General features: G+C 45.5%; 1 protein-coding gene across 5 annotated transcripts in view; it reads left to right on the top strand.

The window, feature by feature from the left end:
- The first annotated feature begins 5,190 nt into the window (after nt 1-5,190).
- Nucleotides 5,191-12,333, top strand: part of pla2g6 (phospholipase A2, group VI (cytosolic, calcium-independent)) — an 84,762-nt gene continuing 77,619 nt past the window's right edge. For 3 of the 5 annotated variants that reach the window (XM_060849565.1, XM_060849568.1, XM_060849564.1), the window contains exons 1-2: nt 5,191-5,236; nt 11,867-11,949. The gene's annotated coding sequence lies outside the window, so the exon portion shown is untranslated. The remainder of the gene's footprint in view (nt 5,237-11,866; nt 11,950-12,333) is intronic. The other 2 variants (XM_060849567.1, XM_060849566.1) reach the window with 2 other exon arrangements.

The raw sequence follows: 12,333 nt of genomic DNA, 5'->3' as shown, positions 1-12,333 counted from the left end.
TTGGCATGGACAAGTTGGACCAAAGGATCCGTTTCCATGCTGTCCATCTCCATGACTCTATGACTCTATGATTCACAGAATGACAGAATTATTATGACAAGGTGAAGTCCATTCAGTCCATCATATTTGCACCTAGATCTCTGAATGTGAGTCTCACCTTCTTTCTCTCCCTAACCCTAAGTATTTTTTTTAGATAACAACCGAACTCCCTTTCAAAAGCTTTAATTGAACCTGCCTCACCCACACTCTCAGACGGTGCATTTGGAAACCTTAATCACTCACTGCGTGAAAATGTATTTTCCTTATCTTCGTGCTTCTTTTGTCAATTGTTTTAAATCTGTGCCCTCTCGTTCCAAGAGTGGGAACAATTTCTCTCTTACCAGCACTGTATAGACCTATCATAATTTTGAATGCATTTATCAAATTTCTGCTTTGTCTTCTCCCGGGAAAACAGTCCAAACTTCTCCAATCAATTTTTGTAACTGAAGTTCCTCATCCCTGGAACCAATCTAGTGAATCTTTACAACTTTCTTTCTGATGCTGTCAAATCAAATTAGTGGGCGGCACGGTGGCACAGTGGTTAGCACTGCTGCCTCACAGCGCCTGAGACCCGGGTTCAATTCCCGACTCAGGCGACTGACTGTGTGGAGTTTGCACGTTCTCCCCGTGTCTGCGTGGGTTTCCTCCGGGTGCTCCGGTTTCCTCCCACAGTCCAAAGATGTGCGGGTCAGGTGAATTGGCCATGCTAAATTGCCCGTAGTGTTAGGTAAGGGGTAAATGTAGGGGTATGGGTGGGTTGCGCTTCGGCGGGTCGGTGTGGACTTGTTGGGACTTGTAAGTAATCTAATCTACAGTAATCTAATCTGTGGTGCACAGAACTGAACACAGTACGCCAACTGTAGCTGAAATACATCCTTATACATGTTTGAAATAACGTCTAGTTGATTCCCTATTAATAAATTCTAGAATACAGAAAAGGTCGTTGCCTGGTGTGGGGAATTTTAGATCTGAAGAAAGGTTGGATAGACTGGTTTGTTTTCACTGAAATGCAGGAGGCTGAGGGGAAACCTGATAGAAGTTCATAAGCTTGTGAATGGCAGGGATAGAGTGGAAAATATGAGGCTCTTTTTCCCAGGTTGGAGGGGTCAATTACTTGGGACACAGGTTCAAGGTGCGTGTGTGTTGGGGTGAGGGGGAGGGGGCGATGAGTGGGGTGGGGGGCACTTTAAAAGAGATGTGAGAGACAAGAGTGGTGAGTGTCTGGAACACACTGCCAGAGGAGATGGTGGAAGCAGACTCAATAGTAGCATTCAAGAAGCATCTGAATGAATACATGAATGGGAAGGGAATAGAGGGATACGGATCCTGCAAGTAAAGGCAGTGTTAGTATGGAAGGGCAAAATGTGTCACACAGGCTTGGAGGGCTGAAGGATTGAATTGTTCTTTGGTTTTGTTCTACTCCATGTTTGATTAGCTGTGTTCTCAACCTGTCCTGCAACCTTCAATTCCTTGGGCACAAATACATCTGCTGCTGCACCTCATTTAGAATTGCACTGTTAATTTTGTATTGTCTCTCCTTGTTCACTTTTCCAAAATGAATCTCTTCATCTTTCTCCACATTAAACTTCATCTCCCACCTGTCCCTCCATTCCACTAACTTGTCTGTATCCTTCTGAAGTTCTAGTCTATTATCCTCACAGTTCATAACGCTTCCAAATTACATATAATACACAATCTTTGAAATTGTGCTATGTCCATTAAAGTCTTAGTCATTAATATATATCAGGACGAGCAAGCGACACAACACTCTGTCCAGTTCACAAAATATCCATTGACCACAATTCTCTCTTGCCTGTCTTTAAGTGAATTTCTTATCCATGTTACTACTGTCTCTCTTATTCTCTGAGCTATAACTTTGCTCACATTTCTGTTGTGTGGTATTGTATCAAATTCCTTTTGGATGGCCATGGTACACCACATCAACAATGTTGTCCTTTTCATTACCTCTTCAAAAAGGACCAGACAAGTTAGTAAAATGTAATTTTCACTTAAGAAGTCTGTGCTGGCTTACTTAATTAACCAGCATTTACACATAAAGCTTTTATATTTTTCCCAAAATTATTATTTCTAGTATTTCCCCCCTATCCAAAGTTAAACAGACTGGCTTGTAGTTGCTGGATGTATCCTTACACCTATTTTTCGAATACGTGCAAAACATTCACACCTTTCTCGTCTTCTGGCACCACCCCCAAGATGAGGGAAAAGTGAAAAATGATGACCATTCCTCAACTTATACTCTCACTTCTTTCAATATCTTTGGGTGTATCTATCCTGGCTGTGGTGCCCTATCACCTTAAATACAGATTTACACCTTGATTCTACGTAGCCTTTGCCATTTTATTATAGTTCCCTAAATCATTGGTCGGGTAGGATGAGCTGGCTCCCCTTCCCCATCCAAAAAGAGATGTAAAGGACACAACAAGGTCATTTTTCCCCAGTGTGCACTTTTATTCAGATCCAAGTGAACTTATGGGAGAAAGTGAGGACTACACATGCTGGAGATCAGAGTCGAGAATGTGATGCTGGAAAAGCACAGCAGGTCAGGCAGCATCCGAGGAGCAGGAGAATTGAAGTTTCGGGCATAAGATTCATCAGGAATCCTGACGAAGGGTTTATGCCTGAAATGTCGATTCTCCTGCTCCTGAGATGCTGCCTGACCTGCTGTGCTTTTCCAGCACCACACTCTCGCCAAAGGAATTTATGTTTAGATTAGATTACTTATAGTGTGGAAACAGGCCCTTCGGCCCAACAAGTCCACACCAACTAGCTGAAGCGCACCCATTCCCCTACATATACCCTGGCCAATTCACTGTGGGAGGAAACCGGAGGACCTGGAGGAAATGCAGACACGGGGAGAATGTGCAAACTCCACACAGTCAGTCGCCTGAGGTGGGAATTGAACCCAGGTCTCTGGCGCTGTGAGGCAGCAGTGCTAACCACTGTGCCACCATGCCACCCACATAATTTAAACTAATTGTGCCACATTTAATCAAGCTAACCACTGTGCCACATTTAATCAGGTTTTTTTGAGTTTGAAATGAGTGAATTTATTAATTACTAAACATGATAAGAATTAGTAATGCAGCACACATCTGTAGAGATTAAATTAATTTATTGTCACACGTGTCTTGTTACAAAAATACAGTGAAAAATGTTGTCACAACCCTCAGGTACCATCTTAAAACACAGAAAAATAAACCAGAACATAGAATGTAAAGGCAGAGAAATAAAGAAATAAAGAAATGAGACCCTTCCAAAAATATAAAATGTCAACAAAGATAATGTATGGATCTTCGATGTTCAACTGTGATCTTCATAGCTTGCTAACACTCAAATCCAGGACAGTACAGCGAAGTACCTTAGCCCGCTGGCATGCATGAGAACATTCAGTTCCACTAACACACTCCGGTAGAGTTGAAACTGGCTTTATAACTCCTGATCTTGTGTCTTCTTAAAGGGAAAATACACAAAATGTGTCTGGAATTTGGGACACAACTTGCAGTGAGTGGATTGCTGAAAATGTGTTGCTGGTTAAAACGCAGCAGGTCAGGCAGCATCCAAGGAACAGGGAATTCGATGTTTCGGGGGGCTGGAAGGGCAAGTGGGAGCAGGATGGCAAGTGTGCAAAGAGCGGAGCAGTCTCCAGGCCCAAGCTGAGTCGGATGACCAGCGGGAGCGGGGCAGTCAGCAGGCTGGAGGCCTAAGCAGAGGGCTGGAGGATGGAGTAGAGGGTGACAGTCTGTATGTCTGGAACAATGCGGTTGTTGAGACTGGGGACTGATGTGGGCAGTCAGCGGCTTGCAGGCCTGGTCAGACCACATGTGGGAGCCCCCATGTTGATCTACTGCAGGCCCTTTACAGAGAGACTGTAATGCTTATCTTCTTAACTTTAATTGTTATCTTTCTAACTTATACTATGAATGAGTGTAAGGTAATGCCACTTTTTTCCCCTTATTTGTTGATTTTGTTTCTAAGATTTGTACCTAGGTACTTTGTACCTAAGATAGTGGTGTGTCAGGTGACATTGTAAACTTTTCTCTGTACTCATGTATGCGTGACAATAAGCCTAATTCCATTTACTCTTCATGTTGGCTGCCAGTCTCTTTTCACAGCTCCACTTGGCTCATTTGACATTTTGCCTCTCTTCTGTGATGGAAGTCTACATTGGCTAAGATTCCTTTACATTTGAGCAGACAAGGCTGAGGAGAAACCTCACTGAGTTGTACAAAATTATGAGATGGAGGTGCCAGTGTTGCATACTTCCAAATAAACCTGTCGGATAATAACCTGGTGTTGTGTGATTTTTAAAATTATGAGGGCCCAATTATTAATAAATGGTGCTCATTTAATGAGTCGGTTCAGGGACAATGGGCTGAAGGACCACTTTCTGTACTGTAACACTTCTGTAATATCTTTCTTTGCTGATGTGTTGTTGACCAAATTCCTCTTTGGTTGCATTGTGAAGATTGCATGTGGATTCAATCCTCAAATGTTACTTTTCCTTTCCCTTTGCAACCGGCCATTATCAAAGATGGCAGCCAACGCCGCATGTCGTCTTGTGCGCTCGCAGTGACTGGAAGAAAAATGGCGCTGGGCGGATTTCCGGTAGGTGGTAAGCTGTGACAGTCTGAAGCAGTGCGAAGGTCCCCTCCCCAACACGCCTCGCAATTAGTCCCCGCGGTCCGCGGTGTAATTGGAGATATCGACTGTCAATCCTATCCCTACGGCAGGTTCCGCTCGCTGATTGGAGACAAGATCTGTCGATCAGGACAGATGGGCAGGACCCGATCAAGGATTGGGGATTACAGCTATCATTCATGTCAGGTGGGTCTGATCTACTTGCTGATTCGATATCTCCACTGGCAATCATGTCAGATGGGTAGCACCCACGTGATGATTGGAGCTGCTCACTATCAATCATGTGTTGTGGGTATGGTCCGCTTGCTGATTGGTGAATTACTCTATCAATCACGCTGGGTCGGCCGGATCCTCCAACTGATTGGATAGTGCGGCTGTCAATCTTAACGGATGGGCAAGACCTGCCAGTTGACTGGATCACTCCGATGCCAATCATACAAGGTGGGTGGAGCCCGATAACGGATTGGAGTTTGCCGCTGTCCATCAGGTCAGGGCGTGCCCGGTGGGCGGGTTGAGGGGATCGTGAGGCGGATTGAAGGTAAATGTTTCAGGAATGTTCTGAGGGAGGGATTCGGGAGCATGGGCGTGGGATAGGCCTCACCTTATTAAATTAAAATATAATAGCTTGGTAAATAAAGGAGAGCACCATGAATGGGGACCTTGTTGTTATCTGAACCCCTGGTAAATGCAGTAGGTGCCACAAGATCTTTCAATTAATTTTAAGTCAATTTGTACCTTAAAAACAAACTGCTTGCAAATCCCAGTTAGGATTCATTTAGTAAAAAAATGTTTCTTTCCTGTGATGTGGGTATGAGTGGTATTTATTACCCATGCCTGACTGCTCCAGGGGCAATTTATGATGTTCATCTAATGAGGGGTGCAGGGCTTGATGGGCTGAATAGCCTCCTTTGGCACCGTAACACTTATGTAATTTTTTTTGAGAGGGCAGGTGGTTTATGAGGTAGGGCCCAACAAGTCCACACTGACCCTCTGAAGAGCAACCCACCCAGACCCAGTTCCCTCTGACTACTGCTCCCAACACCACGGACAATTTAGCATGGCCAACTCACCTGACCTGTACGTCTTTGGACTGTGGGAGGAAACCCACGCAGACACTGGGAGAACGTGCAAACTCCACACGGACAGTCGCCCGAGGCCAGATTTGAACCCGGGACCCTGGTGCTGTGAGGCAGCAGAGCTAACCACTGAGCCACCATGCTGCCCCAATTAAGATTCAAAAATGTTGCTGTGGGTTTGGAGTCACATGCAGGCCAGGCTGGGCAAGATTGGCAGGTCCCCTTGCTTAGGCAGAAGTGAGGACTGTAGATGCTGGAGATCAGAGTTAAGATTAGAGTGGTGCTGGAAAAGCACAGCAGGTCTTGCAGCATCCGAGGAGCAGGAAAATGGACGTTTCGGGCAAAAGCTTATCAGGAATTTCCTGATGAAGGGCTTCTGCCTGAAATGTCGATTTTTCTGCTCCTTGGTGATGCTGCCTGACCAGCTGTGCTTTTCCAGGCACTTCTTTAATCTTGGCCCTAGATTTCCTTCTTTGTCGAGAGTGTGCTACTAGAAAAGCACAGCCGTTCAGGCAGCATCTGAAGAACAGGAAAATCGATGTTTCAGGCATCAGCCCTTCATCAGGAATGATTTCATTCCTTGAAGGACATCTGTGAAATAATTTTGTTTTTTCTTATGACAATCGACAATGATTGCAATTAAAAACCGAATAACTGTGGGCGCTGGAAATCAGAAACAAAAATGGAAATGGCAGGAAACGCTCGGTAGGTCTGGCAGCATCTGTAGAGAGAAATCAGAGTTAACGTTTCAGGTCCGGTGACCCTTCCTCAGTAGAGATTGCAATTAAGCTAGCTTTTAATTCCAGATTAAATTGAATTCAATTTTTACCATCTGCCATGTTTGGGATTCAAAGACATGCACCCGGAAGATTGGTCTGGGTCTCTGGATTGCAGTGACATTATCATGATACCGTTCCCTCCCCTTATAAAATACGGAAATGATGTGGAGGTGCTGGTGTTGGGTCGGGGTGGATAAAGTTAGGAGTCATAGGAATCCAAGTTATAGTCGCAACAGGTTTATTTGAAATCAAAACCTTTTGGAGCAAAAGCTTGTAATTTCAAATAAACCTGTTGGACTACAACCTGGTGTTGCGTGACTTCTGACAAAATAAGGAAGGGAATAAAAGGTTACAGTCAGAAACTTAGCACTTCAGGAGAGAAACTAGAGTTAAAAATGTTTTGAGTCCTATCAAACTTTGTGGTGAAATATTTTGTGGATGTAGATATTTTGTTAAGGCATGCCTCTGGAGTCGTTAGGTACTTGAACCTGGGCCTTTCTGGCTCAGACGGAAAAATACTACCACTACACCACAAGAACTCTTCCACCATGATTTTATGCTTTTGTGCTGTGGAAAGTTAAGTCAGGTAGAATGGAAATGAATGGCAGGAGTTAGAGAGTGGCTGCCATTCAATGTCAAAGATATTATGGATGAAAATTTCAAAGGGTGTGTTTAATACTTGCAATAAAACAAAATATTGGCTCAGTCTAAGTGTTAAGCCTGAATAAAAGAGAGCTTGGTTTAAAAGGGAAAAGAAAACCCACAAAATGGTGATACAAACCAATGCTCGGCAGAAACAAAATTACTGGGCATAGTTGTTGAACTCAATCTTGAGTCTAGAAGGCTGTCAAGTGCCTAATCAGAAGATAAGCCTCTAGCTTAATTGCACTGGGGAAAGCTACAGCAGGTTATGGACAGATATGTTTGCTTGAGAGCAAGGTGGTGAATTAAAATGGCGAGTATGGAAGATGGGGGTCATGCTTGTGAGGCTAAGTGTTTAGCAAGGTGGTCATCCAGTCTGCATTAGTCATATGCTGATTGAGTTATATTACAATGGCTTGTGGGTCACATTGGGCAGGGAACTTTCCTCTTGTTGCTTTCGCTCTCAGTCCAGACGCTTGCGTGCAAGCATCTCAGATGACACTTCCTCTCTGCCTCTCCTTGTATAATACTCCGGGAGTGCTGCAACATTGGAGGTGCTGTGTTTTGGACAGAGCATTAAAACCAAGGCTATGTGTGTCAGCTTGGGTGGGTGTAAAAAATCGTGTGGCTGCTATTTCGGAGATGAGTTACCTTGGTGACTGAACCACTGTTTATCTTTAGTAATTTTCTGGTTGTCATCACATTGCAGTTTGCAAGACCTTGCTTTATGCAGGTTTATTGCTGTGTTTCCCTACCCATGCAGTGATTATTTTTCAGAATTGCTTCATTGACTTTAAAGCACTTTGGGGTGTTCTGAAGGTGTGAAAGTTAATGTTGAAATATTTTAAAAATATTTATTCACAGGATATTATCGTTAATGGCTAGGCTAGCATTTATTGCCAATCCCAGTTGTCTTTGAGAAGCTGGTGGTGAAGGAAAGTTAGTACAGGTAAGTCAGGATCCTGTGTGACCTGGAAGGGAGTTTGCAACTTGTGTTTTCATGTATCTACTGCCCCAGTCCTTGTAGATGGTGGAAGTTGCAGGTTTGGAAAGTGATGTCAAAGGAGCCTAGGTTGCTGCCACACATCTTGTAGATGGCCACAAATTGCTGCCACCAGACATGGGAGGTGAAGGAAACCCATGCTGATCTTGGTGGATGAGGTGTGAATCAAGTGGGCTGTTTGTCCTGGTTGTGTCTAGCTTGTGTTAATGGAGTTGCACATATCCGGACATGTGGAGAGTGTTGCTTTACACTCATGACTTGAGCCTTGTAGATGGCATTGAGGAGACAGGAAAGGAATTACTTGATGCAGAATTCCCAGCCTCTGACCTGCTCCTGTAGCCAGGGCATTTATATAGCTGGTCCAGTTCAATTTCTGGTCAGTGGTAACTCCAAGGTGTTGAAAGCGAGGGAATTGGTGATGATGTTGCCATTAGACACCAAGAGTAAATGGTTAATTTCTGTGGTTTGAACCAGTCATTGCGCTGCAGTCATTGCACAGCTTTTACTTTTGCATGCTTCGTGTAACAGGGGTTTCTGAATGCATCCTCACTTGGCTTCCATAAGTGTAATCCTTTGCTGCAGCCTCCCTGGCAATTGGAATCAAAAGGTCGTACAGTTGTATAGCATGGAAACAGACCCTTCGGTCAAACCCCGTCCATGCTGACCAGATATCCTAAATTAATCTAGTCCTATTTGCCTGCAGTTGACCCATATCCCTCTGAACCCTTCCTGTTCATATACCCATCCAGATGCCCTTTAAATGTTGTAATTGTACCAGCCTCCACCACTTCCTCTGGCAGCTCATTCCACATGTGCACCACCCTCTGCATGAAAAAGTTGCTTCTCAGGTCCCTTTTAAATCTTTTCCCCCTCACGCTAAACCTATGCCATCTAGTTTTGGACTCCCCTACCCTGAAAAAAAAAGACTGGCTTTTCATCCGACCCATGCCCCTCATGATTTTATAAACCTCAAGCACATTCAGCCCAAACCTCCTACTCTCCAGGGAAACTAGCCCCAGTCTATTCAGGCTCTCCCTATAGCTTAAACCCTCCAACTGTGACAACATCCTTGTAAATCTTTACTGCACCCTTTCAAGCTTTTTTTTAGATTAGATTAGATTACTTACAATGTGGAAACAGGCCCTTCGGCCCAACAAGTCCACACCGACCCGCCGAAGCGAAACCCACCCATACCCCTACATTTACCCCTTACCTAACACTACGGGCAATTTAGCATGGCCAATTCACCTGACCCGCACATCTTTGGACTGTGGGAGGAAACCGGAGCACCCGGAGGAAACCCACGCAGACACGGGGAGAACGTGCAAACTCCACACAGTCAGTCGCCTGAGTCGGGAATTGAACCCGGGTCTCAGGCGCTGTGAGGCAGCAGTGCTAACCACTGTGCCACCGTGCCACCCATGAAAAAACAAAACAGGGCTACCTGTAGAAAGCTTAGCAACACCTTTCTAGCAGGGAGACCAGAATTGCACACAGTATTGCAGAAGTAGCCGAGCCAATGTTCTGTACAGCCACAACATGACATCCCAATTCCTATAGCAGAAAGTGAGGTCTGCAGATGCTGGAGACCAGAGTTGAAAAATGTGGTGCTGCCAAAACAGAGCAGGCCAGGCAGCATCCGAGGAGCAGGAGAATCGACGTTTCGGACATAAGCCCTTCTTCAGGAATGAGGCTGGTGTGCCAAGTGGGCTGAAATAAAAGGTAGGGGGGAGGGAATTTGGAGGAGGGGGTGCTGGGAATACGATAGGTAGAAGGAGATGAGGGAGAGGTCGGGAAGAAAATTGAAGTTTAAGGGGGCGGTGCTGAATCCGGGGTTGGGACTGAGATAAGGTGAGGGGAGGGGAAATGAGGAAGCTGGAGAAATCTACATTCATCCCGTGTGGTTGGAGGGTTCCTAGGCGGAAGATGAGACGCTCTTACTCCAGGCGTCATGTGGTCAGGGTCTGGCGAAGGGGGAGGCCAAGGGCCTGCATGTCCTTGGCAGAGTGGGGGGCGATGGGGTGGGGGGGAGTTAAAGTGTTCAGCCACGGGGCGGTTGGGTTGGTTGGTGCGGGTGTCCCAGAGGTGTTCCCTGAAATGTTCCGCAAGTAGGCGGCCTGTCTCCCCAATGTAGAGGAGGCCACATCGGGTGCAGCGGATACAGTAAATGATGGACAGTGGACAGAACCCTACTGGTCCTCATCTTCCACCCCACCAACCTCCGGATACATCGCATCATCCTCCGTCTTTCCACCACCTTCAAACAGATCCCACCACCAGGGATATATTTCCCTCCCCACTCTTATCAGCGTTCCAGAGAGACCGCTCCCTCTGCGACTCCCTTGTCAGGTCCACACCGCCCACCAACCCAACCTCCACTCCTGGTACCTTCCCCTGCAGCCGCAAGAAATGCAAAACTTGCGCCCACACCTCCCCCCCTCAACTCCCTCCAAGGCCCCAATGGATCTTTCCATATCGGTCGCAAATTCACCTGCACCTCCACACACACCAACCACAATTCACCGCACCAACCAACCCAACCGCCCTGTGGCTGAACACTTTAACTCCCCCTCCCACTCCGCCAAGGAGTTGCAGGCCTTGGCCCCCTCCATCGCCAGACCCTGACCACACGACCCCTGTGAGCGTCTCATCTTCTGCCTTTTCCCTTCCTCATTTCCCTTCCCCCCACCTTATCTCAGTCCTAACCCGCGGATTCAGCACCGCCCTCTTGACCTGAAATCTTCTTCCCCACCTCGCCACTCCTACCCCCTCTCTGGCCTCTCACCCTCACCTCTTTCCACATATCACATTCCCAGCGCCGCCCCCACCCCCCACCTTTTCTCTCAGCCGACTTGGCACACCAGCCTCATTCCTGAAGAAGGGCTGATGCCCGAAACGTTGATTCTCCTGCTCCTCGGATGCTGCCTGGCCTGCTATGTTTTTCCAGCACCACATTTTTCAATCCCAATTCCTATACTTGATCAACAACAGGACTTTTTCTTTGGGAGATGGTGCCGAGCTCTTTCAAGCAACCGAACAGATTTTTTCATTGGCGAAATGCAGCAATTTAAATGCAACCAGTGATAGAGCATGAAATGATGTGCTAACAAGCACGGTGGCATTTGAAATGTTTGCTGTCAGTTCAACAGATTCCTTTCCAGAAATCTGGCAATTAGTTGCCTGGAGACAAAGCTACCTACTGTTGTTAGTGAGATAATTTTTTGCTTAGTTCCTTGCTTCAGTCCTGGAACATGCCCAGCAATTCCTTGATAGTTGCAGAGTACCCCAAGGAGTGGTATGTACCTCGCAGTGCAGGCTGGCATCGAACGAACAGTACTAACCACAGACATGTGGCTATGTACCTTCTGAACATCACTGCATCTTCTTAGTGTTGGCCCATATGATCCAAACATTTCCATTTTGGATGTTTTCAGTATTTAGGATTGGCGAGTGAGGGATAATTGTATTCAGCCAGGTGAAATAAAACTTGGACTATTCTTTATTATGGTGTCAGCTGATGTTTTCCTGATCAAAGCATCTGTATTGTTGAATGACTCAAAGTCTAATCGTCCCAAAGGATGGTGTGTTAAAACAACACTGTGCCAGGAGAAAGCTCAGTGCTGTCAAAATTAAATCAAACAATATCTTCCTTGATTTATGTTGTGCAGGTACTCGAGTACTAAGTTGCCATAAAGCATCGGTTCCAAACTCTTTGAACTACAGCAACTCTGTCTTATGTGCTGCATTTAAGGTAATAAACAATCCGAAGGTATTTGCCAATCTTCAACTGGATCACTGTGAGTCATCCAGAGTTCGTTAGCTTTCTTTGATTTTGTGGAATTGAGTTGAAAAGCTGAACGAGTGACATTGATTTATAAGCAAAATGGCTCAACCTCATGCAAATCTTTTTAGTATTGGACATCATTGTATTTGCATAGTGAGGATGTGTTTGATTCACAGGCAGTTAGAAAAATTAGAATGTCCTCGGTGATTTTTGTGTGTGATTAGGATAATAACGAGGTACTGCTGTTTTCCCCCAGTTCTCCTCCATTTTGGAACAAAGGAAATTTAAGAGGAGTCAGGGAGGGGAACCTGCTTTTCAAATTGCTGACCTACAAAAAAAAACTCTCATTTT

Source organism: Hemiscyllium ocellatum, chromosome 33 (assembly GCF_020745735.1).
Source record: "Hemiscyllium ocellatum isolate sHemOce1 chromosome 33, sHemOce1.pat.X.cur, whole genome shotgun sequence".
Lineage (NCBI taxonomy): Eukaryota > Metazoa > Chordata > Chondrichthyes > Orectolobiformes > Hemiscylliidae > Hemiscyllium > Hemiscyllium ocellatum.
This window is presented reverse-complemented; position numbering and strand designations above follow the sequence as displayed.